Source organism: Pelobates fuscus, chromosome 9 (assembly GCF_036172605.1).
Source record: "Pelobates fuscus isolate aPelFus1 chromosome 9, aPelFus1.pri, whole genome shotgun sequence".
Taxonomy (NCBI): domain Eukaryota; kingdom Metazoa; phylum Chordata; class Amphibia; order Anura; family Pelobatidae; genus Pelobates; species Pelobates fuscus.
This window is the reverse complement of record NC_086325.1, coordinates 57,596,685-57,622,092: the sequence shown is the minus strand read 5'-3', so window position 1 is coordinate 57,622,092 and position 25,408 is coordinate 57,596,685. Positions and strand designations below refer to the sequence as shown.

Genomic DNA, 25,408 nt, shown 5'->3' with positions numbered 1-25,408 from the left:
GTCTTTTACCCTTAATTTGAATTGTCACTTTTCAGTGGAGAAGAATGGCTTAACCTGCAACAAACGCTCTTAACATTGGTGATCTAAAAATCATGGGAGCGCCCGAACAGGGACTTGAACCCTGGACCCTCAGATTAAAAGTCTGATGCTCTACCGACTGAGCTATCCGGGCTCTTGGAGTGTCGCTCTGCTGGTGCTCCGTGCGTGCCTGGTAACATGGTCCAATTGAAAAGCTACTTTCGGCTGATTGAAAACGTAGCACTCCCTGTCAACCAGAAAACTACTGTGCGCTGCACTGCTCACCTGCTGGTAAATTGAATATCTTCTCCTGGCTTACACACAAATTGCTGCAAATCATTGTCAGTTTCAACACCTTCACCCCTTGCTTGAGTTCTGACAAGCTGTTTCAAGGTATCCGGGAGGTCTCCTTCCTTTTTGCGTATGATGCTGACTTCACATCCATTTCAAGGAGACAATTGACTTTGCATTTTCTCAAAGCACGTTTCTAGATCAGAAAGACACTGAATCTGTCTGGAACAAGAAGATCCCAGCGCTTGAGCAGACAGGAATGTTTGACAGTGGGAAAAATAAAGGTAGGTGTGGCAAGTGAGGCGTTTGGAATGTGGGTGCTGAGAGAAAATCTAAGCGCGCATGACTCAAACGGTAGACCCGAAACCCTTCTATTTGCCACAAGGAAGTTGGCGACGTTGAAAATGGACTTCAACACTAAAGTAAGAATTCAAGTTGAATTTCAAACTTGCGGTCAAATTAGCCAAACTGGAAATATTGGCGACGTTGAAAATGGACTTCAACACTAAAGTAAGAATTCAAGTTAGCCATACTGGAAATATTTTCTACAAATGTTCTCTAAGTAACATATGTTTTCCATTCAGCTACTCTTGCCTTAAATTTAAAATGTATTTGGTGAACCAGAACATTTTTTAAGCTTAGACCATGTCTTTTCCCCTTGCTTTGAATTGTCACTTTTCAGTGGAGAAGAATGTCTTAACCTGCAACAAACACTTAAGTGCCGACAGAATTGCAGGTAGCCCCTCTTAACATTGGTGATCTAAAAATCACGGGAGCACCCGAACAGGGACTTGAACCCTGGACCCTCAGATTAAAAGTCTGATGCTCTACCGACTGAGCTATCTGGTCTCTTGGAGCGTCGCTCTGCTGGCGCTCCGTGCGTGCCTGGTAACATGGTCCAATTGAAAAGCTACTTTCGGCTGATTGAAAACGTAGCACTGCCTGTCAACCAGAAAACTACTGTGCACTGCACTGCTCACCTGCTGGTAAATTGAATCTCTTCTCCTGGCTTACACACAAATTGCTGCAAATCATTGTCAGTTTCAACACCTTCACCCCTTGCTTGAGTGCTGACAAGCTGTTTCAAGGTATCCGGGAGGTCTCCTTCCTCTTTGCGTATGATGCTGACTTCACATCCATTTCAAGGAGACAATTGACTTTGCATTTTCTCAAAGCACGTTTCTAGATCAGAAAGACACTGAATCTGTCTGGAACAAGTAGATCCCAGCGCTTGAGCAGACAGGAATGTTTGACAGTGGGAAAAATAAATGTAGGCGTGGCAAGTGAGGCGTTTGGAATGTGGGTGCTGAGAGAAAATCTAAGCGCGCATGACTCAAACGGTAGACCCAAAACCCTTCTATTTGCCACAAGGAAGTTGGCGACGTTGAAAATGGACTTCAACACTAAAGTAAGAATTCAAGGTGAATTTCAAACTTGCGGTCAATTTAGCCAAACTGGAAATATTTTCTACAAATGTTCTCTAAGTAACGTATGTTTTCAATTCAGCTACTCTTGCCTTAAATTTAAAATGTTTTTGGTGAATAACCTCCTCTGCGTGTACCAGAACATTTTTTAAGCTTACACCATGTCTTTTCCCCTTGCTTTGAATTGTCACTTTTCAGTGGAGAAGAATGGCTTAACCTGCACCAAACGCTTAAGTGCCGACTGAATTGCAGGTAGACCCTCTTAACATTGGTGATCTAAAAATCATGGGAGCGCCCGAACAGGGACTTGAACCCTGGACCCTCAGATTAAAAGTCTGATGCTCTACCGACTGAGCTATCCGGGCTCTTGGAACGTCGCTCTGCTGGCGCTCCGTGCGTGCCTGTTAACATGGTCCTATTGAAAAGCTACTTTCGGCTGATTGAAAACATAACACTTCCTGTCAACCAGAAAACTACTGTGCGCTGCACTGCTCACCTGCTTGTAAATTGAATCTCTTCTCCCAGCTTACACACAAATTGCTGCAAATCATTGTCAGTTTCAACACCTTCACCCCTTGCTTGAGTGCTGACAAGCTGTTTCAAGGTATCCGGGAGGTCTCCTTCCTCTTTGCGTATGATGCTGACTTCACATCCATTTCAAGGAGACAATTGACATTGCATTTTCTCAAAGCACGTTTCTAGATCAGAAAGACACTGAATCTGTCTGGAACAAGTAGATCCCAGCGCTTGAGCAGACAGGAATGTTTGACAGTGGGAAAAATAAAGGTAGGCGTGGCAAGTGAGGCGTTTGGAATGTGGGTGCTGAGAGAAAATCTAAGCGCGCATGACTCAAACGGTAGACCCGAAACCCTTCTATTTGCCACAAGGAAGTTGGCGACGTTGAAAATGGACTTCAACACTAAAGTAAGAATTCAAGTTGAATTTCAAACTTGCGGTCAAATTAACCAAACTGGAAATATTTTCTACAAATGTTCTCTAAGTAACATATGTTTTCCATTCAGCTACTCTTGCTTTAAATTTAAAATGTATTTGGTGAACCAGAACATTTTTTAAGCTTAGACCATGTCTTTTACCCTTACTTTGAATTGTCACTTTTCAGTGGAGAAGAATGGCTTAACCTGCAACAAACGCTCTTAACATTGGTGATCTAAAAATCATGGGAGCGCCCGAACAGGGACTTGATCCCTGGACCCTCAGATTAAAAGTCAGATGCTCTACCGACTGAGCTATCCGGGCTCTTGGAGCGTCTCTCTGATGGCGCTCCATGCGTGCCTGGTAACATGGTCCAATTGAAAAGCTACTTTCGGCTGATTGAAAACGTAGCACTGCCTGTCAACCAGAAAACTACTGTGCGCTGCACTGCTCACCTGCTTGTAAATTGAATCTCTTCTCCTGGCTTACACACAAATTGCTGCAAATCATTGTCAGTTTCAACACCTTCACCCCTTGCTTGAGTGCTGACAAGCTGTTTCAAGGTATCCGGGAGGTCTCCTTTCTCTTTGCGTATGATGCTGACTTCACATCCATTTCAAGGAGACAATTGACTTTGCATTTTCTCAAAGCACGTTTCTAGATCAGAAAGACACTGAATCTGTCTGGAACAAGTAGATCCCAGCGCTTGAGCAGACAGGAATGTTTGACAGTGGGAAAAATAAAGGTAGGTGTGGCAAGTGAGGCGTTTGGAATGTGGGTGCTGAGAGAAAATCTAAGCGCGCATGACTCAAACGGTAGACCCGAAACCCTTCTATTTGCCACAAGGAAGTTGGCGACGTTGAAAATGGACTTCAACACTAAAGTAAGAATTCAAGTTGAATTTCAAACTTGCGGTCAAATTAGCCAAACTGGAAATATTTTCTACAAATGTTCTCTAAGTAACATATGTTTTCCATTCAGCTACTCTTGCTTTAAATTTAAAATGTATTTGGTGAACCAGAACATTTTTTAAGCTTAGACCATGTCTTTTACCCTTACTTTGAATTGTCACTTTTCAGTGGAGAAGAATGGCTTAACCTGCAACAAACTCTCTTAACATTGGTGATCTAAAAATCATGGGAGCGCCCGAACAGGGACTTGATCCCTGGACCCTCAGATTAAAAGTCTGATGCACTACCGACTGAGCTATCCGGGCTCTTGGAGCGTCGCTCTGCTGGCGCTCCGTGCGTGCCTGGTAACATGGTCCAATTGAAAAGCTACTTTCGGCTGATTGAAAACGTAGCACTCCCTGTCAACCAGAAAACTACTGTGCGCTGCACTGCTCACCTGCTGGTAAATTGAATATCTTCTCCTGGCTTACACACAAATTGCTGCAAATCATTGTCAGTTTCAACACCTTCACCCCTTGCTTGAGTGCTGACAAGCTGTTTCAAGGTATCCGGGAGGTCTCCTTCCTTTTTGCGTATGATGCTGACTTCACATCCATTTTAAGGAGACAATTGACTTTGCATTTTCTCAAAGCACGTTTCTAGATCAGAAAGACACTGAATCTGTCTGGAACAAGTAGATCCCAGTGCTTGAGCAGACAGGAATGTTTGACAGTGGGAAAAATAAAGGTAGGTGTGGCAAGTGAGGCGTTTGGAATGTGGGTGCTGAGAGAAAATCTAAGCGCGCATGACTCAAACGGTAGACCCGAAACCCTTCTATTTGCCACAAGGAAGTTGGCGACGTTGAAAATGGACTTCAACACTAAAGTAAGAATTCAAGTTGAATTTCAAACTTGCGGTCAAATTAGCCAAACTGGAAATATTGGCGACGTTGAAAATGGACTTCAACACTAAAGTAAGAATTCAAGTTAGCCATACTGGAAATATTTTCTACAAATGTTCTCTAAGTAACATATGTTTTCCATTCAGCTACTCTTGCCTTAAATTTAAAATGAATTTGGTGAACCAGAACATTTTTTAAGCTTAGACCATGTCTTTTCCCCTTGCTTTGAATTGTCACTTTTCAGTGGAGAAGAATGTCTTAACCTGCAACAAACACTTAAGTGCCGACAGAATTGCAGGTAGCCCCTCTTAACATTGGTGATCTAAAAATCACGGGAGCACCCGAACAGGGACTTGAACCCTGGACCCTCAGATTAAAAGTCTGATGCTCTACCGACTGAGCTATCTGGTCTCTTGGAGCGTCACTCTGCTGGCGCTCCGTGCGTGCCTGGTAACATGGTCCAATTGAAAAGCTACTTTCGGCTGATTGAAAACGTAGCACTGCCTGTCAACCAGAAAACTACTGTGCACTGCACTGCTCACCTGCTGGTAAATTGAATCTCTTCTCCTGGCTTACACACAAATTGCTGCAAATCATTGTCAGTTTCAACACCTTCACCCCTTGCTTGAGTGCTGACAAGCTGTTTCAAGGTATCCGGGAGGTCTCCTTCCTCTTTGCGTATGATGCTGACTTCACATCCATTTCAAGGAGACAATTGACTTTGCATTTTCTCAAAGCACGTTTCTAGATCAGAAAGACACTGAATCTGTCTGGAACAAGTAGATCCCAGCGCTTGAGCAGACAGGAATGTTTGACAGTGGGAAAAATAAATGTAGGCGTGGCAAGTGAGGCGTTTGGAATGTGGGTGCTGAGAGAAAATCTAAGCGCGCATGACTCAAACGGTAGACCCAAAACCCTTCTATTTGCCACAAGGAAGTTGGCGACGTTGAAAATGGACTTCAACACTAAAATAAGAATTCAAGGTGAATTTCAAACTTGCGGTCAAATTAGCCAAACTGGAAATATTTTCTACAAATGTTCTCTAAGTAACATATGTTTTCCATTCAGCTACTCTTGCCTTAAATTTAAAATGTATTTGGTGAACCAGAACATTTTTTAAGCTTAGACCATGTCTTTTCCCCTTGCTTTGAATTGTCACTTTTCAGTGGAGAAGAATGGCTTAACCTGCAACAAACGCTCTTAACATTTGTGATCTAAAAATCATGGGAGTGCCCGAACAGGGACTTGAACCCTGGACCCTCAGATTAAAAGTCTGATGCTCTACCGACTGAGCTATCCGGGCTCTTGGAGCGTTGCTTTGCTGGCGCTCCGTGCGTGCCTGGTAACATGGTCCAATTGAAAAGCTACTTTCGGCTGATTGAAAACGTAGCACTCCCTGTCAACCAGAAAACTACTGTGCGCTGCACTGCTCACCTGCTGGTAAATTGAATATCTTCTCCTGGCTTACACACAAATTGCTGCAAATCATTGTCAGTTTCAACACCTTCACCCCTTGCTTGAGTGCTGACAAGCTGTTTCAAGGTATCCGGGAGGTCTCCTTCCTCTTTGCGTATGATGCTGACTTCACATCCATTTCAAGGAGACAATTGACTTTGCATTTTCTCAAAGCACGTTTCTAGATCAGAAAGACACTGAATCTGTCTGGAACAAGTAGATCCCAGCGCTTGAGCAGACAGGAATGTTTGACAGTGGGAAAAATAAAGGTAGGCGTGGCAAGTGAGGCGTTTGGAATGTGGGTGCTGAGAGAAAATCTAAGCGCGCATGACTCAAACGGTAGACCCGAAACCCTTCTATTTGCCACAAGGAAGTTGGCGACGTTGAAAATGGACTTCAACACTAAAGTAAGAATTCAAGGTGAATTTCAAACTTGCGGTCAAATTAGCCAAACTGGAAATATTTTCTACAAATGTTCTCTAAGTAACCTATGTTTTCCATTCAGCTACTCTTGCCTTAAATTTAAAATGTATTTGGTGAACCAGAACATTTTTTAAGCTTAGACCATGTCTTTTCCCCTTGCTTTGAATTGTCACATTTCAGTGGAGAAGAATGGCTTAACCTGCAACAAACGCTTAAGTGCCGACAGAATTGCAGGTAGCCCCTCTTAACATTGGTGATCTAAAAATCATGGGAGCGCCCGAACAGGGATTTGAACCCTGGACCCTCAGATTAAAAGTCTGATGCTCTACCGACTGAGCTATCCGGGCTCTTGGAGCATCGCTCTGCTGGCGCTCCGTGCGTGCCTGGTAACATGGTCCAATTGAAAAGCTACTTTCGGCTGATTGAAAACGTAGCACTGCCTGTCAACCAGAAAACTACTGTGCGCTGCACTGCTCACCTGCTTGTAAATTGAATCTCTTCTCCTGGCTTACACACAAATTGCTGCAAATCATTGTCAGTTTCAACACCTTCACTCCTTGCTTGAGTGCTGACAAGCTGTTTCAAGGTATCCGGGAGGTCTCCTTCCTTTTTGCGTATGATGCTGACTTCACATCCATTTCAAGGAGACAATTGACTTTGCATTTTCTCAAAGCACGTTTCTAGATCAGAAAGACACTGAATCTGTCTGGAACAAGTAGATCCCAGCGCTTGAGCAGACAGGAATGTTTGACAGTGGGAAAAATAAAGGTAGGTGTGGCAAGTGAGGCGTTTGGAATGTGGGTGCTGAGAGAAAATCTAAGCGCGCATGACTCAAACGGTAGACCCGAAACCCTTCTATTTGCCACAAGGAAGTTGGCGACGTTGAAAATGGACTTCAACACTAAAGTAAGAATTCAAGTTGAATTTCCAACTTGCGGTCAAATTAGCCAAACTGGAAATATTTTCTACAAATGTTCTCTAAGTAACATATGTTTTCCATTCAGCTACTCTTGCCTTAAATTTAAAATGTATTTGGTGAACCAGAACATTTTTTAAGCTTAGACCATGTCTTTTACTCTTACTTTGAATTGTCACTTTTCAGTGGAGAAGAATGGCTTAACCTGCAACAAACGCTCTTAACATTGGTGATCTAAAAATCATGGGAGTGCCCGAACAGGGACTTGAACCCTGGACCCTCAGATTAAAAGTCTGATGCTCTACCGACTGAGCTATCCGGGCTCTTGGAGCGTCGCTCTGCTGGCGCTCCGTGCGTGCCTGGTAACATGGTCCAATTGAAAAGCTACTTTCGGCTGATTGAAAACGTAGCACTCCCTGTCAACCAGAAAACTACTGTGCGCTGCACTGCTCACCTGCTGGTAAATTGAATATCTTCTCCTGGCTTACACACAAATTGCTGCAAATCATTGTCAGTTTCAACACCTTCACCCCTTGCTTGAGTGCTGACAAGCTGTTTCAAGGTATCCGGGAGGTCTCCTTCCTTTTTGCGTATGATGCTGACTTCACATCCATTTTAAGGAGACAATTGACTTTGCATTTTCTCAAAGCACGTTTCTAGATCAGAAAGACACTGAATCTGTCTGGAACAAGTAGATCCCAGTGCTTGAGCAGACAGGAATGTTTGACAGTGGGAAAAATAAAGGTAGGTGTGGCAAGTGAGGCGTTTGGAATGTGGGTGCTGAGAGAAAATCTAAGCGCGCATGACTCAAACGGTAGACCCGAAACCCTTCTATTTGCCACAAGGAAGTTGGCGACGTTGAAAATGGACTTCAACACTAAAGTAAGAATTCAAGTTAGCCAAACTGGAAATATTTTCTACAAATGTTCTCTAAGTAACATATGTTTTCCATTCAGCTACTCTTGCCTTAAATTTAAAATGTATTTGGTGAACCAGAACATTTTTTAAGCTTAGACCATGTCTTTTCCCCTTGCTTTGAATTGTCACTTTTCAGTGGAGAAGAATGGCTTAACCTGCAACAAACGCTTAAGTGCCGACAGAATTGCAGGTAGCCCCTCTTAACATTGGTGATCTAAAAATCATGGGAGCGCCCGAACAGGGACTTGAACCCTGGACCCTCAGATTAAAAGTCTGATGCTCTACCGACTGAGCTATCCGGGCTCTTGGAGCTCTGCTGGCGCTCCGTGCGTGCCTGGTAACATGGTCCAATTGAAAAGCTACTTTCGGCTGATTGAAAACGTAGCACTGCCTGTCAACCAGAAAACTACTGTGCGCTGCACTGCTCACCTGCTTGTAAATTGAATCTCTTCTCCTGGCTTACACACAAATTGCTGCAAATCATTGTCAGTTTCAACACCTTCACCCCTTGCTTGAGTGCTGACAAGCTGTTTCAAGGTATCCGGGAGGTCTCCTTCCTCTTTGCGTATGATGCTGACTTCACATCCATTTCAAGGAGACAATTGACTTTGCATTTTCTCAAAGCACGTTTCTAGATCAGAAAGACACTGAATCTGTCTGGAACAAGTAGATCCCAGCGCTTGAGCAGACAGGAATGTTTGACAGTGGGGAAAATAAAGGTAGGTGTGGCAAGTGAGGCGTTTGGAATGTGGGTGCTGAGAGAAAATCTAAGCGCGCATGACTCAAACGGTAGACCCGAAACCCTTCTATTTGCCACAAGGAAGTTGGCGACGTTGAAAATGGACTTCAACACTAAAGTAAGAATTCAAGTTGAATTTCAAACTTGCGGTCAAATTAGCCAAACTGGAAATATTTTCTACAAATGTTCTCTAAGTAACATATGTTTTCCATTCAGCTACTCTTGCCTTAAATTTAAAATGTATTTGGTGAACCAGAACATTTTTTAAGCTTAGACCATGTCTTTTACCCTTACTTTGAATTGTCACTTTTCAGTGGAGAAGAATGGCTTAACCTGCAACAAACGCTTAAGTGCCGACAGAATTGCAGGTAGCCCCTCTTAACATTGGTGATCTAAAAATCACGGGAGCACCCGAACAGGGACTTGAACCCTGGACCCTCAGATTAAAAGTCTGATGCTCTACCGACTGAGCTATCCAGGCTCTTGGAGCGTCTCTCTGCTGGCGCTCCATGCGTGCCTGGTAACATGGTCCAATTGAAAAGCTACTTTCGGCTGATTGAAAACGTAGCACTGCCTGTCAACCAGAAAACTACTGTGCGCTGCACTGCTCACCTGCTTGTAAATTGAATCTCTTCTCCTGGCTTACACACAAATTGCTGCAAATCATTGTCAGTTTCAACACCTTCACCCCTTGCTTGAGTGCTGACAAGCTGTTTCAAGGTATCCGGGAGGTCTCCTTCCTCTTTGCGTATGATGCTGACTTCACATCCATTTCAAGGAGACAATTGACTTTGCATTTTCTCAAAGCACGTTTCTAGATCAGAAAGACACTGAATCTGTCTGGAACAAGTAGATCCCAGCGCTTGAGCAGACAGGAATGTTTGACAGTGGGAAAAATAAAGGTAGGCGTGGCAAGTGAGGCGTTTGGAATGTGGGTGCTGAGAGAAAATCTAAGCGCGCATGACTCAAACGGTAGACCCGAAACCCTTCTATTTGCCACAAGGAAGTTGGCGACGTTGAAAATGGACTTCAACACTAAAGTAAGAATTCAAGTTGAATTTCAAACTTGCGGTCAAATTAGCCAAACTGGAAATATTTTCTACAAATGTTCTCTAAGTAACATATGTTTTCCATTCAGCTACTCTAGCCTTAAATTTAAAATGTATTTGGTGAACCAGAACATTTTTTAAGCTTAGACCATGTCTTTTCCCCTTGCTTTGAATTGTCACTTTTCAGTGGAGAAGAATGGCTTAACCTGCAACAAACGCTTAAGTGCCGACAGAATTGCAGGTAGCCCCTGTTAACATTGGTGATCTAAAAATCATGGGTGCGCCCGAACAGGGACTTGAACCCTTGACCCTCAGATTAAAAGTCTGATGCTCTACCGACTGAGCTATCCGGGCTCTAGGAGTGTCGCTCTGCTGGCGCTCCGTGCGTGCCTGGTAACATGGTCCAATTGAAAAGCTACTTTCGGCTGATTGAAAACGTAGCACTGCCTGTCAACCAGAAAACTACTGTGCGCTGCACTGCTCACCTGCTTGTAAATTGAATCTCTTCTCCTGGCTTACACACAAATTGCTGCAAATCATTGTCAGTTTCAACACCTTCACCCCTTGCTTGAGTGCTGACAAGCTGTTTCAAGGTATCCGGGAGGTCTCCTTCCTCTTTGCGTATGATGCTGACTTTACATCCATTTCAAGGAGACAATTGACTTTGCATTTTCTCAAAGCACGTTTCTAGATCAGAAAGACACTGAATCTGTCTGGAACAAGTAGATCCCAGCGCTTGAGCAGACAGGAATGTTTGACAGTGGGAAAAATAAAGGTAGTCGTGGCAAGTGAGGCGTTTGGAATGTGGGTACTGAGAGAAAATCTAAGCGCGCATGACTCAAACAGTAGACCCGAAACCCTTCTATTTGCCACAAGGAAGTTGGCGACGTTGAAAATGGACTTCAACACTAAAGTAAGAATTCAAGGTGAATTTAAAACTTGCGGTCAAATTAGCCAAACTGGAAATATTTTCTACAAATGTTCTCTAAGTAACATATGTTTTCCATTCAGCTACTCTAGCCTTAAATTTAAAATGTATTTGGTGAACCAGAACATTTTTTAAGCTTAGACCATGTCTTTTCCCCTTGCTTTGAATTGTCACTTTTCAGTGGAGAAGAATGGCTTAACCTGCAACAAACGCTTAAGTGCCGACAGAATTGCAGGTAGCCCCTGTTAACATTGGTGATCTAAAAATCATGGGTGCGCCCGAACAGGGACTTGAACCCTTGACCCTCAGATTAAAAGTCTGATGCTCTACCGACTGAGCTATCCGGGCTCTAGGTGTGTTGCTCTGCTGGCGCTCCGTGCGTGCCTGGTAACATGGTCCAATTGAAAAGCTACTTTCGGCTGATTGAAAACGTAGCACTGCCTGTCAACCAGAAAACTACTGTGCGCTGCACTGCTCACCTGCTTGTAAATTGAATCTCTTCTCCTGGCTTACACACAAATTGCTGCAAATCATTGTCAGTTTCAACACTTTCACCCCTTGCTTGAGTGCTGACAAGCTGTTTCAAGGTATCCGGGAGGTCTCCTTCCTCTTTGCGTATGATGCTGACTTTACATCAATTTCAAGGAGACAATTGACTTTGCATTTTCTCAAAGCACGTTTCTAGATCAGAAAGACACTGAATCTGTCTGGAACAAGTAGATCCCAGCGCTTGAGCAGACAGGAATGTTTGACAGTGGGAAAAATAAAGGTAGTCGTGGCAAGTGAGGCGTTTGGAATGTGGGTACTGAGAGAAAATCTAAGCGCGCATGACTCAAACGGTAGACCCGAAACCCTTCTATTTGCCACAAGGAAGTTGGCGACGTTGAAAATGGACTTCAACACTAAAGTAAGAATTCAAGGTGAATTTCAAACTTGCGGTCAAATTAGCCAAACTGGAAATATTTTCTACAAATGTTCTCTAAGTAACATATGTTTTCCATTCAGCTACTCTTGCCTTAAATTTAAAATGTATTTGGTGAACCAGAACATTTTTTAAGCTTAGACCATGTCTTTTCCCCTTGCTTTGAATTGTCACTTTTCAGTGGAGAAGAATGTCTTAACCTGCAACAAACACTTAAGTGCCGACAGAATTGCAGGTAGCCCCTGTTAACATTGGTGATCTAAAAATCATGGGAGCGCCCGAATGGGGAATTGAACCCTGGACCCTCAGATTAAAAGTCTGATGCTCTACCGACTGAGCTATCCGGGCTCTTGGAGCGTCGCTCTGCTGGCGCTCCGTGCGTGCCTGGTAACATGGTCCAATTGAAAAGCTACTTTCGGCTGATTGAAAACGGAGCACTGCCTGTCAACCAGAAAACTACTGTGCGCTGCACTGCTCACCTGCTTGTAAATTGAATCTCTTCTCCTGGCTTACACACAAATTGCTGCAAATCATTGTCAGTTTCAACACCTTCACCCCTTGCTTGAGTGCTGACAAGCTGTTTCAAGGTATCCGGGAGGTCTCCTTCCTCTTTGCGTATGATGCTGACTTCACATCCATTTCAAGGAGACAATTGACTTTGCATTTTCTCAAAGCACGTTTCTAGATCAGAAAGACACTGAATCTGTCTGGAACAAGTAGATCCCAGCGCTTGAGCAGACAGGAATGTTTGACAGTGGGGAAAATAAAGGTAGGTGTGGCAAGTGAGGCGTTTGGAATGTGGGTGCTGAGAGAAAATCTAAGCGCGCATGACTCAAACGGTAGACCCGAAACCCTTCTATTTGCCACAAGGAAGTTGGCGACGTTGAAAATGGACTTCAACACTAAAGTAAGAATTCAAGTTGAATTTCAAACTTGCGGTCAAATTAGCCAAACTGGAAATATTTTCTACAAATGTTCTCTAAGTAACATATGTTTTCCATTCAGCTACTCTTGCCTTAAATTTAAAATGTATTTGGTGAACCAGAACATTTTTTAAGCTTAGACCATGTCTTTTACCCTTACTTTGAATTGTCACTTTTCAGTGGAGAAGAATGGCTTAACCTGCAACAAACGCTTAAGTGCCGACAGAATTGCAGGTAGCCCCTCTTAACATTGGTGATCTAAAAATCACGGGAGCACCCGAACAGGGACTTGAACCCTGGACCCTCAGATTAAAAGTCTGATGCTCTACCGACTGAGCTATCCAGGCTCTTGGAGCGTCTCTCTGCTGGCGCTCCATGCGTGCCTGGTAACATGGTCCAATTGAAAAGCTACTTTCGGCTGATTGAAAACGTAGCACTGCCTGTCAACCAGAAAACTACTGTGCGCTGCACTGCTCACCTGCTTGTAAATTGAATCTCTTCTCCTGGCTTACACACAAATTGCTGCAAATCATTGTCAGTTTCAACACCTTCACCCCTTGCTTGAGTGCTGACAAGCTGTTTCAAGGTATCCGGGAGGTCTCCTTCCTCTTTGCGTATGATGCTGACTTCACATCCATTTCAAGGAGACAATTGACTTTGCATTTTCTCAAAGCACGTTTCTAGATCAGAAAGACACTGAATCTGTCTGGAACAAGTAGATCCCAGCGCTTGAGCAGACAGGAATGTTTGACAGTGGGAAAAATAAAGGTAGGCGTGGCAAGTGAGGCGTTTGGAATGTGGGTGCTGAGAGAAAATCTAAGCGCGCATGACTCAAACGGTAGACCCGAAACCCTTCTATTTGCCACAAGGAAGTTGGCGACGTTGAAAATGGACTTCAACACTAAAGTAAGAATTCAAGTTGAATTTCAAACTTGCGGTCAAATTAGCCAAACTGGAAATATTTTCTACAAATGTTCTCTAAGTAACATATGTTTTCCATTCAGCTACTCTAGCCTTAAATTTAAAATGTATTTGGTGAACCAGAACATTTTTTAAGCTTAGACCATGTCTTTTCCCCTTGCTTTGAATTGTCACTTTTCAGTGGAGAAGAATGGCTTAACCTGCAACAAACGCTTAAGTGCCGACAGAATTGCAGGTAGCCCCTGTTAACATTGGTGATCTAAAAATCATGGGTGCGCCCGAACAGGGACTTGAACCCTTGACCCTCAGATTAAAAGTCTGATGCTCTACCGACTGAGCTATCCGGGCTCTAGGAGTGTCGCTCTGCTGGCGCTCCGTGCGTGCCTGGTAACATGGTCCAATTGAAAAGCTACTTTCGGCTGATTGAAAACGTAGCACTGCCTGTCAACCAGAAAACTACTGTGCGCTGCACTGCTCACCTGCTTGTAAATTGAATCTCTTCTCCTGGCTTACACACAAATTGCTGCAAATCATTGTCAGTTTCAACACCTTCACCCCTTGCTTGAGTGCTGACAAGCTGTTTCAAGGTATCCGGGAGGTCTCCTTCCTCTTTGCGTATGATGCTGACTTTACATCCATTTCAAGGAGACAATTGACTTTGCATTTTCTCAAAGCACGTTTCTAGATCAGAAAGACACTGAATCTGTCTGGAACAAGTAGATCCCAGCGCTTGAGCAGACAGGAATGTTTGACAGTGGGAAAAATAAAGGTAGTCGTGGCAAGTGAGGCGTTTGGAATGTGGGTACTGAGAGAAAATCTAAGCGCGCATGACTCAAACAGTAGACCCGAAACCCTTCTATTTGCCACAAGGAAGTTGGCGACGTTGAAAATGGACTTCAACACTAAAGTAAGAATTCAAGGTGAATTTAAAACTTGCGGTCAAATTAGCCAAACTGGAAATATTTTCTACAAATGTTCTCTAAGTAACATATGTTTTCCATTCAGCTACTCTAGCCTTAAATTTAAAATGTATTTGGTGAACCAGAACATTTTTTAAGCTTAGACCATGTCTTTTCCCCTTGCTTTGAATTGTCACTTTTCAGTGGAGAAGAATGGCTTAACCTGCAACAAACGCTTAAGTGCCGACAGAATTGCAGGTAGCCCCTGTTAACATTGGTGATCTAAAAATCATGGGTGCGCCCGAACAGGGACTTGAACCCTTGACCCTCAGATTAAAAGTCTGATGCTCTACCGACTGAGCTATCCGGGCTCTAGGTGTGTTGCTCTGCTGGCGCTCCGTGCGTGCCTGGTAACATGGTCCAATTGAAAAGCTACTTTCGGCTGATTGAAAACGTAGCACTGCCTGTCAACCAGAAAACTACTGTGCGCTGCACTGCTCACCTGCTTGTAAATTGAATCTCTTCTCCTGGCTTACACACAAATTGCTGCAAATCATTGTCAGTTTCAACACTTTCACCCCTTGCTTGAGTGCTGACAAGCTGTTTCAAGGTATCCGGGAGGTCTCCTTCCTCTTTGCGTATGATGCTGACTTTACATCAATTTCAAGGAGACAATTGACTTTGCATTTTCTCAAAGCACGTTTCTAGATCAGAAAGACACTGAATCTGTCTGGAACAAGTAGATCCCAGCGCTTGAGCAGACAGGAATGTTTGACAGTGGGAAAAATAAAGGTAGTCGTGGCAAGTGAGGCGTTTGGAATGTGGGTACTGAGAGAAAATCTAAGCGCGCATGACTCAAACGGTAGACCCGAAACCCTTCTATTTGCCACAAGGAAGTTGGCGACGTTGAAAATGGACTTCAACACTAAAGTAAGAATTCAAGGTGAATTTCAAACTTGCGGTCAAATTAGCCAAACTGGAAATATTTTCTACAAATGTTCTCTAAGTAACATATGTTTTCCATTCAGCTACTCTTGCCTTAAATTTAAAATGTATTTGGTGAACCAGAACATTTTTTAAGCTTAGACCATGTCTTTTCCCCTTGCTTTGAATTGTCACTTTTCAGTGGAGAAGAATGTCTTAACCTGCAACAAACACTTAAGTGCCGACAGAATTGCAGGTAGCCCCTGTTAACATTGGTGATCTAAAAATCATGGGAGCGCCCGAATGGGGAATTGAACCCTGGACCCTCAGATTAAAAGTCTGATGCTCTACCGACTGAGCTATCCGGGCTCTTGGAGCGTCGCTCTGCTGGCGCTCCGTGCGTGCCTGGTAACATGGTCCAATTGAAAAGCTACTTTCGGCTGATTGAAAACGGAGCACTGCCTGTCAACCAGAAAACTACTGTGCGCTGCACTGCTCACCTGCTTGTAAATTGAATCTCTTCTCCTGGCTTACACACAAATTGCTGCAAATCATTGTCAGTTTCAACACCTTCACCCCTTGCTTGAGTGCTGACAAGCTGTTTCAAGGTATCCGGGAGGTCTCCTTCCTCTTTGCGTATGATGCTGACTTCACATCCATTTCAAGGAGACAATTGACTTTGCATTTTCTCAAAGCACGTTTCTAGATCAGAAAGACACTGAATCTGTCTGGAACAAGTAGATCCCAGCGCTTGAGCAGACAGGAATGTTTGACAGTGGGAAAAATAAAGGTAGGTGTGGCAAGTGAGGCGTTTGGAATGTGGGTGCTGAGAGAAAATCTAAGCGCGCATGACTCAAACGGTAGACCCGAAACCCTTCTATTTGCCACAAGGAAGTTGGCGACGTTGAAAATGGACTTCAACACTAAAGTAAGAATTCAAGTTGAATTTCAAACTTGCGGTCAAATTAGCCAAACTGGAAATATTTTCTACAAATGTTCTCTAAGTAACATATGTTTTCCATTCAGCTACTCTTGCCTTAAATTTAAAATGTATTTGGTGAACCAGAACATTTTTTAAGCTTAGACCATGTCTTTTCCCCTTGCTTTGAATTGTCACTTTTCAGTGGAGAAGAATGGCTTAACCTTCAACAAACGCTTAAGTGCCGACAGAATTGCAGGTAGCCCCTCTTAACATTGGTGATCTAAAAATCACGGGAGCACCCAAACAGGGACTTGAACCCTGGACCCTCAGATTAAAAGTCTGATGCTCTACCGACTGAGCTATCCGGGCTCTTGGAGCGTCACTCTGCTGGCGCTCCGTGCGTGCCTGGTAACATGGTCCAATTGAAAAGCTACTTTCGGCTGATTGAAAACGGAGCACTGCCTGTCAACCAGAAAACTACTGTGCGCTGCACTGCTCACCTGCTTGTAAATTGAATCTCTTCTACTGGCTTACACACAAATTGCTGCAAATCATTGTCAGTTTCAACACCTTCACCCCTTGCTTGAGTGCTGACAAGCTGTTTCAAGGTATCCGGGAGGTCTCCTTCCTCTTTGCGTATGATGCTGACTTCACATCCATTTCAAGGAGACAATTGACTTTGCATTTTCTCAAAGCACGTTTCTAGATCAGAAAGACACTGAATCTGTCTGGAACAAGTAGATCCCAGCGCTTGAGCAGACAGGAATGTTTGACAGTGGGAAAAATAAAGGTAGGTGTGGCAAGTGAGGCGTTTGGAATGTGGGTGCTGAGAGAAAATCTAAGCGCGCATGACTCAAACGGTAGACCCGAAACCCTTCTATTTGCCACAAGGAAGTTGGCGACGTTGAAAATGGACTTCAACACAAAAGTAAGAATTCAAGTTGAATTTCAAACTTGCGTTCAAATTAGCCAAACTGGAAATATTTTCTACAAATGTTCTCTAAGTAACATATGTTTTCCATTCAGCTACTCTTGCCTTAAATTTAAAATGTATTTGGTGAACCAGAAATTTTTTTAAGCTTAGACCATGTCTTTTCCCCTTGCTTTGAATTGTCACTTTTCAGTGGAGAAGAATGGCTTAACCTGCAACAAACGCTTAAGTGCCGACAGAAATGCAGGTAGCCCCTGTTAACATTGGTGATCTAAAAATCATGGGTGCGCCCGAACAGGGACTTGAACCCTGGACCCTCAGATTAAAAGTCTGATGCTCTACCGACTGAGCTATCCGGGCTCTTGGAGCGTCGCTCTGCTGGCGCTCCGTGCGTGCCTGGTAACATGGTCCAATTGAAAAGCTACTTTCGGCTGATTGAAAACGTAGCACTGCCTGTCAACCAGAAAACTACTGTGCGCTGCACTGCTCACCTGCTTGTAAATTGAATCTCTTCTCCTGGCTTACACACAAATTGCTGCAAATCATTGTCAGTTTCAACACCTTCACCCCTTGCTTGAGTGCTGACAAGCTGTTTCAAGGTATCCGGGAGGTCTCCTTCCTCTTTGCGTATGATGCTGACTTCACATCCATTTCACGGAGACAATTGACTTTGCATTTTCTCAAAGCACATTTCTAGATCAGAAAGACACTGAATCTGTCTGGAACAAGTAGATCCCAGCGCTTGAGAAGACAGGAATGTTTGACAGTGGGAAAAATAAAGGTAGGTGTGGCAAGTGAGGCGTTTGGAATGTGGGTGCTGAGAGAAAATCTAAGCGCGCATGACTCAAACGGTAGACCCGAAACCCTTCTATTTGCCACAAGGAAGTTGGCGACGTTGAAAATGGACTTCAACACTAAAGTAAGAATTCAAGTTGAATTTCAAACTTGCGGTCAAATTAGCCAAACTGGAAATATTTTCTACAAATGTTCTCTAAGTAATATATGTTTTCCATTCAGCTACTCTTGCCTTAAATTTAAAATGTATTTGGTGAACCAGAACATTTTTTAAGCTTAGACCATGTCTTTTCCCCTTGCTTTGAATTGTCACTTTTCAGTGGAGAAGAATGGCTTAACCTGCAACAAACGCTTAAGTGCCGACAGAATTGAAGGTAGCCCCTGTTAACATTGGTGATCTAAAAATCATGGGAGCGCCCGAACAGGGACTTGAACCCTGGACCCTCAGATTAAAAGTCTGATGCTCTACCGACTGAGCTATCCGGGCTCTTGGAGCGTTGCTCTGCTGGCGCTCCGTGCGTGCCTGGTAACATGGTCCAATTGAAAAGCTACTTTCGGCTGATTGAAAACGTAGCACTGCCTGTCAACCAGAAAACTACTGTGCGCTGCACTGCTCACCTGCTTGTAAATTGAATCTCTTCTCCTGGCTTACACACAAATTGCTGCAAATCATTGTCAGTTTCAACACCTTCACCCCTTGCTTGAGTGCTGACAAGCTGTTTCAAGGTATCCGGGAGGTCTCCTTCCTCTTTGCGTATGATGCTGACTTCACATCCATTTCAAGGAGACAATTGACTTTGCATTTTCTCAAAGCACGTTTCTAGATCAGAAAGACACTGAATCTGTCTGGAACAAGTAGATCCCAGCGCTTGAGCAGACAGGAATGTTTGACAGTTCGAAAAATAAAGGTAGTCGTGGCAAGTGAGGCGTTTGGAATGTGGGTGCTGAGAGAAAATCTAAGCGCGCATGACTCAAACGGTAGACCCGAAACCCTTCTATTTGCCACAAGGAAGTTGGCGACGTTGAAAATGGACTTCAACACTAAAGTAAGAATTCAAGGTGAATTTCAAACTTGCGGTCAAATTAGCCAAACTGGAAATATTTTCTACAAATGTTCTCAAAGTAACCTATGTTTTCCATTCAGCTACTCTTGCCTTAAATTTAAAATATATTTGGTGAACCAGAACATTTTTTAAGCTTAGACCATGTCTTTTCCCCTTGCTTTGAATTGTCACTTTTCAGTGGAGAAGAATGGCTTAACCTGCACCAAACGCTTAAGTGCCGACAGAATTGCAGGTAGCCCCTCTTAACATTGGTGATCTAAAAATCATGGGAGCACCCGAACAGGGACTTGAACCCTGGACCCTCAGATTAAAAGTCTGATGCTCTACCGACTGAGCTATCCGGGCTCTTGGAGCGTCGCTCTGCTGGCGCTCCGTGCGTGCCTGGTAACATGGTCCAATTGAAAAGCTACTTTCGGCTGATTGAAAACGTAGCACTGCCTGTCAACCAGAAAACTACTGTGCGCTGCACTGCTCACCTGCTTGTAAATTGAATCTCTTCTCCCGGCTTACACACAAATTGCTGCAAATCATTGTCAGTTTCAACACCTTCACCCCTTGCTTGAGTGCTGACAAGCTGTTTCAAGGTATCCGGGAGGTCTCCTTCCTCTTTGCGTATGATGCTGACTTCACATCCATTTCAAGGAGACAATTGACTTTGCATTTTCTCAAAGCACGTTTCTAGATCAGAAAGACACTGAATCTGTCTGGAACAAGTAGATCCCAGCGCTTGAGCAGACAGGAATGTTTGACAGTGGGAAAAATAAAGGTAGTCGTGGCAAGTGAGGCGTTTGGAATGTGGGTGCTGAGAGAAAATCTAAGCGCGCATGACTCAAACGGTAGACCCGAAACCCTTCTATTTGCCACAAGGAAGTTGGCGACGTTGAAAATGGACTTCAACACTAAAGTAAGAATTCAAGGTGAATTTCAAACTTGCGGTCAAATTAGCCAAACAGGAAATATTTTCTACAAATGTTCTCTAAGTAACCTATGTTTTCCATTCAGCTACTCTTGCCTTAAATTTAAAATGTATTTGGTGAACCAGAACATTTTTTAAGCTTAGACCATGTCTTTTCCCCTTGCTTTGAATTGTCACTTTTCAGTGGAGAAGAATGGCTTAACCTGCACCAAACGCTTAAGTGCCGACAGAATTGCAGGTAGCCCCTCTTAACATTGGTGATCTAAAAATCATGGGAGCGCCCGAACAGGGACTTGAACCCTGGACCCTCAGATTAAAAGTCTGATGCTCTACCGACTGAGCTATCCGGGCTCTTGGAGCGTCGCTCTGCTGGCGCTCCGTGCGTGCCTGGTAACATGGTCCAATTGAAAAGCTACTTTCGGCTGATTGAAAACGTAGCACTGCCTGTCAACCAGAAAACTACTGTGCGCTGCACTGCTCACCTGCTTGTAAATTGAATCTCTTCTCCCGGCTTACACACAAATTGCTGCAAATCATTGTCAGTTTCAACACCTTCACCCCTTGCTTGAGTGCTGACAAGCTGTTTCAAGGTATCCGGGAGGTCTCCTTCCTCTTTGCGTATGATGCTGACTTCACATCCATTTCAAGGAGACAATTGACTTTGCATTTTCTCAAAGCACGTTTCTAGATCAGAAAGACACTGAATCTGTCTGGAACAAGTAGATCCCAGCGCTTGAGCAGACAGGAATGTTTGACAGTGGGAAAAATAAAGGTAGGCGTGGCAAGTGAGGCGTTTGGAATGTGGGTGCTGAGAGAAAATCTAAGCGCGCATGACTCAAACGGTAGACCCGAAACCCTTCTATTTGCCACAAGGAAGTTGGCGACGTTGAAAATGGACTTCAACACTAAAGTAAGAATTCAAGGTGAATTTCAAACTTGCGGTCAAATTAGCCAAACTGGAAATATTTTCTACAAATGTTCTCTAAGTAACCTATGTTTTCCATTCAGCTACTCTTGCCTTAAATTTAAAATGTATTTGGTGAACCAGAACATTTTTTAAGCTTAGACCATGTCTTTTCCCCTTGCTTTGAATTGTCACTTTTCAGTGGAGAAGAATGGCTTAACCTGCACCAAACGCTTAAGTGCCGACAGAATTGCAGGTAGCCCCTCTTAACATTGGTGATCTAAAAATCATGGGAGCGCCCGAACAGGGACTTGAACCCTGGACCCTCAGATTAAAAGTCTGATGCTCTACCGACTGAGCTATCCGGGCTCTTGGAGCGTTGCTCTGCTGGCGCTCCGTGCGTGCCTGGTAACATGGTCCAATTGAAAAGCTACTTTCGGCTGATTGAAAACGTAGCACTGCCTGTCAACCAGAAAACTACTGTGCGCTGCACTGTTCACCTGCTTGTAAATTGAATCTCTTCTCCTGGCTTACACACAAATTGCTGCAAATCATTGTCAGTTTCAACACCTTCACCCCTTGCTTGAGTGCTGACAAGCTGTTTCAAGGTATCCGGGAGGTCTCCTTCCTCTTTGCGTATGATGCTGACTTCACATCCATTTCAAGGAGACAATTGACTTTGCATTTTCTCAAAGCACGTTTCTAGATCAGAAAGACACTGAATCTGTCTGGAACAAGTAGATCCCAGCGCTTGAGCAGACAGGAATGTTTGACAGTGGGAAAAATAAAGGTAGGTGTGGCAAGTGAGGCGTTTGGAATGTGGGTGCTGAGAGAAAATCTAAGCGCGCATGACTCAAACGGTAGACCCGAAACCCTTCTATTTGCCACAAGGAAGTTGGCGACGTTGAAAATGGACTTCAACACTAAAGTAAGAATTCAAGGTGAATTTCAAACTTGCGGTCAAATTAGCCAAACTGGAAATATTTTCTACAAATGTTCTTTAAGTAACATATGTTTTCCATTCAGCTACTCTTGCCTTAAATTTAAAATGTATTTGGTGAACCAGAACATTTTTTAAGCTTAGACCATGTCTTTTCCCCTTGCTTTGAATTGTCACTTTTCAGTGGAGAAGAATGGCTTAACCTGCACCAAACGCTTAAGTGCCGACAGAATTGCAGGTAGCCCCTCTTAACATTGGTGATCTAAAAATCATGGGAGCGCCCGAACAGGGACTTGAACCCTGGACCCTCAGATTAAAAGTCTGATGCTCTACCGACTGAGCTATCCGGGCTCTTGGAGCGTTGCTATGCTGGCGCTCCGTGCGTGCCTGGTAACATGGTCCAATTGAAAAGCTACTTTCGGCTGATTGAAAACGTAGCACTGCCTGTCAACCAGAAAACTACTGTGCGCTGCACTGCTCACATGCTTGTAAATTGAATCTCTTCTCCTGGCTTACCCACAAATTACTGCAAATCATTGTCAGTTTCTACACCTTCACCCCTTGCTTGAGTGCTGACAAGCTGTTTCAAGGTATCCGGGAGGTCTCCTTCCTCTTTGCGTATAATGCTGACTTCACATCCATTTCAAGGAGACAATTGACTTTGCATTTTCTCAAAGCACGTTTCTAGATCAGAAAGACACTGAATCTGTCTGGAACAAGTAGATCCCAGTGCTTGAGCAGACAGGAATGTTTGACAGTGGGAAAAATAAAGGTAGGTGTGGCAAGTGAGGCGTTTGGAATGTGGGTGCTGAGAGAAAATCTAAGCGCGCATGACTCAAACGGTAGACCCGAAACCCTTCTATTTGCCACAAGGAAGTTGGCGACGTTGAAAATGGACTTCAACACTAAAGTAAGAATTCAAGTTGAATTTCATACTTGCGGTCAAATTAGCCAAACTGGAAATATTTTCTACAAATGTTCTCTAAGTAACCTATGTTTTCCATTCAGCTACTGTTGCCTTAAATTTAAAATGTATTTGGTGAACCAGAACATTTTTTAAGCTTAGACCATGTCTTTTCCCCTTGCTTTGAATTGTCACTTTTCAGTGGAGAAGAATGGCTTAACCTGCACCAAACGCTTAAGTGCCGACAGAATTGCAGGTAGCCCCTCTTAACATTGGTGATCTCAAAACCATGGGAGCGCCCGAACAGGGACTTGAACCCTGGACCCTCAGATTAAAAGTCTGATGCTCTACCAACTGAGCTATCCGGGCTCTTGGAGCGTCGCTCTGCTGGCGCTCCATGCGTGCCTGGTAACATGGTCCAATTGAAAAGCTACTTTCGGCTGATTGAAAACATAGCACTGCCTGTCAACCAGAAAACTACTGTGCGCTGCACTGCTCACATGCTTGTAAATTGAATCTCTTCTCCTGGCTTACACACAAATTGCTGCAAATCATTGTCAGTTTCTACACCTTCACCCCTTGCTTGAGTGCTGACAAGCTGTTTCAAGGTATCCGGGAGGTCTCCTTCCTCTTTGCGTATGATGCTGACTTCACATCCATTTCAAGGAGACAATTGACTTTGCATTTTCTCAAAGAACGTTTCTAGATCAGAAAGACACTGAATCTGTCTGGAACAAGTAGATCCCAGTGCTTGAGCAGACAGGAATGTTTGGCAGTGGGAAAAATAAAGGTAGGTGTGGCAAGTGAGGCGTTTGGAATGTGGGTGCTGAGAGAAAATCTAAGCGCGCATGACTCAAACGGTAGACCCGAAACCCTTCTATTTGCCACAAGGAAGTTGGCGACGTTGAAAATGGACTTCAACACTAAAGTAAGAATTCAAGGTGAATTTCAAACTTGCGGTCAAATTAGCCAAACTGGAAATATTTTCTACAAATGTTCTTTAAGTAACATATGTTTTCCATTCAGCTACTCTTGCCTTAAATTTAAAATGTATTTGGTGAACCAGAACATTTTTTAAGCTTAGACCATGTCTTTTCCCCTTGCTTTGAATTGTCACTTTTCAGTGGAGAAGAATGGCTTAACCTGCACCAAACGCTTAAGTGCCGACAGAATTGCAGGTAGCCCCTCTTAACATTGGTGATCTAAAAATCATGGGAGCGCCCGAACAGGGACTTGAACCCTGGACCCTCAGATTAAAAGTCTGATGCTCTACCGACTGAGCTATCCGGGCTCTTGGAGCGTCGCTATGCTGGCGCTCCGTGCGTGCCTGGTAACATGGTCCAATTGAAAAGCTACTTTCGGCTGATTGAAAACGTAGCACTGCCTGTCAACCAGAAAACTACTGTGCGCTGCACTGCTCACATGCTTGTAAATTGAATCTCTTCTCCTGGCTTACCCACAAATTACTGCAAATCATTGTCAGTTTCTACACCTTCACCCCTTGCTTGAGTGCTGACAAGCTGTTTCAAGGTATCCGGGAGGTCTCCTTCCTCTTTGCGTATAATGCTGACTTCACATCCATTTCAAGGAGACAATTGACTTTGCATTTTCTCAAAGCACGTTTCTAGATCAGAAAGACACTGAATCTGTCTGGAACAAGTAGATCCCAGTGCTTGAGCAGACAGGAATGTTTGACAGTGGGAAAAATAAAGGTAGGTGTGGCAAGTGAGGCGTTTGGAATGTGGGTGCTGAGAGAAAATCTAAGCGCGCATGACTCAAACGGTAGACCCGAAACCCTTCTATTTGCCACAAGGAAGTTGGCGACGTTGAAAATGGACTTCAACACTAAAGTAAGAATTCAAGTTGAATTTCAAACTTGCGGTCAAATTAGCCAAACTGGAAATATTTTCTACAAATGTTCTCTAAGTAACGTATGTTTTCCATTCAGCTACTCTTGCCTTAAATTTAAAATGAATTTGGTGAACAAGAAAATTTTTTAAGCTTAGACCATGTCTTTTCCCCTTGCTTTGAATTGTCACTTTTCAGTGGAGAAGAATGGCTTAACCTGCAACAAACGCTTAAGTGCCGACAGAATTGCAGGTAGCCTCTCTTAACATTGGTGATATAAAAACCATGGGAGCGCCCGAACAGGGACTTGAACCCTGGACCCTCAGATTAAAAGTCTGATGCTCTACCGACTGAGCTATCCGGGCTCTTGGAGCATCGCTCTGCTGGTGCTCCGTGCGTGCCTGGTAACATGGTCCAATTGAAAAGCTACTTTCGGCTGATTGAAAACGTAGCACTGCCTGTCAACCAGAAAACTACTGTGCGCTGCACTGCTCACCTGCTTGTAAATTGAATCTCTTCTCCTGGCTTACACACAAATTGCTGCAAATCATTGTCAGTTTCAACACCTTCACCCCTTGCTTGAGTGCTGACAAGCTGTTTCAAGGTATCCGGGAGGTCTCCTTCCACTTTGCGGATGATGCTGACTTCACATCCATTTCAAGGAGACAATTGACTTTGCATTTTCTCAAAGCACGTTTCTAGATCAGAAA

General features: G+C 43.8%; 15 non-coding genes across 15 annotated transcripts; all 15 read right to left on the bottom strand.

Moving 5' to 3' along the window:
* Positions 1 to 99: 99 nt before the first annotated feature.
* TRNAK-UUU (transfer RNA lysine (anticodon UUU)) lies at positions 100 to 172 on the bottom strand. The gene has a single exon. It is a non-coding gene; the product is annotated as a tRNA-Lys (tRNA).
* A 1,853-nt stretch (positions 173 to 2,025) lies between these two features.
* On the bottom strand, positions 2,026 to 2,098 carry TRNAK-UUU (transfer RNA lysine (anticodon UUU)). The gene has a single exon. It is a non-coding gene; the product is annotated as a tRNA-Lys (tRNA).
* Positions 2,099 to 5,687: 3,589 nt separating this feature from the next.
* On the bottom strand, positions 5,688 to 5,760 carry TRNAK-UUU (transfer RNA lysine (anticodon UUU)). The gene has a single exon. It is a non-coding gene; the product is annotated as a tRNA-Lys (tRNA).
* Positions 5,761 to 6,609: 849 nt separating this feature from the next.
* On the bottom strand, positions 6,610 to 6,682 carry TRNAK-UUU (transfer RNA lysine (anticodon UUU)). The gene has a single exon. It is a non-coding gene; the product is annotated as a tRNA-Lys (tRNA).
* An 819-nt stretch (positions 6,683 to 7,501) lies between these two features.
* TRNAK-UUU (transfer RNA lysine (anticodon UUU)) lies at positions 7,502 to 7,574 on the bottom strand. Its single transcript has one exon. It is a non-coding gene; the product is annotated as a tRNA-Lys (tRNA).
* Positions 7,575 to 8,399: 825 nt separating this feature from the next.
* On the bottom strand, positions 8,400 to 8,472 carry TRNAK-UUU (transfer RNA lysine (anticodon UUU)). Its single transcript has one exon. It is a non-coding gene; the product is annotated as a tRNA-Lys (tRNA).
* Positions 8,473 to 17,614: 9,142 nt separating this feature from the next.
* Positions 17,615 to 17,687, bottom strand: TRNAK-UUU (transfer RNA lysine (anticodon UUU)). The gene has a single exon. It is a non-coding gene; the product is annotated as a tRNA-Lys (tRNA).
* Positions 17,688 to 18,536: 849 nt separating this feature from the next.
* TRNAK-UUU (transfer RNA lysine (anticodon UUU)) lies at positions 18,537 to 18,609 on the bottom strand. The gene has a single exon. It is a non-coding gene; the product is annotated as a tRNA-Lys (tRNA).
* An 849-nt stretch (positions 18,610 to 19,458) lies between these two features.
* TRNAK-UUU (transfer RNA lysine (anticodon UUU)) lies at positions 19,459 to 19,531 on the bottom strand. Its single transcript has one exon. It is a non-coding gene; the product is annotated as a tRNA-Lys (tRNA).
* An 849-nt stretch (positions 19,532 to 20,380) lies between these two features.
* Positions 20,381 to 20,453, bottom strand: TRNAK-UUU (transfer RNA lysine (anticodon UUU)). The gene has a single exon. It is a non-coding gene; the product is annotated as a tRNA-Lys (tRNA).
* Positions 20,454 to 21,302: 849 nt separating this feature from the next.
* TRNAK-UUU (transfer RNA lysine (anticodon UUU)) lies at positions 21,303 to 21,375 on the bottom strand. Its single transcript has one exon. It is a non-coding gene; the product is annotated as a tRNA-Lys (tRNA).
* Positions 21,376 to 22,224: 849 nt separating this feature from the next.
* TRNAK-UUU (transfer RNA lysine (anticodon UUU)) lies at positions 22,225 to 22,297 on the bottom strand. Its single transcript has one exon. It is a non-coding gene; the product is annotated as a tRNA-Lys (tRNA).
* An 849-nt stretch (positions 22,298 to 23,146) lies between these two features.
* TRNAK-UUU (transfer RNA lysine (anticodon UUU)) lies at positions 23,147 to 23,219 on the bottom strand. Its single transcript has one exon. It is a non-coding gene; the product is annotated as a tRNA-Lys (tRNA).
* An 849-nt stretch (positions 23,220 to 24,068) lies between these two features.
* On the bottom strand, positions 24,069 to 24,141 carry TRNAK-UUU (transfer RNA lysine (anticodon UUU)). Its single transcript has one exon. It is a non-coding gene; the product is annotated as a tRNA-Lys (tRNA).
* An 849-nt stretch (positions 24,142 to 24,990) lies between these two features.
* Positions 24,991 to 25,063, bottom strand: TRNAK-UUU (transfer RNA lysine (anticodon UUU)). The gene has a single exon. It is a non-coding gene; the product is annotated as a tRNA-Lys (tRNA).
* Between the last annotated feature and the right edge of the window lie 345 nt (positions 25,064 to 25,408).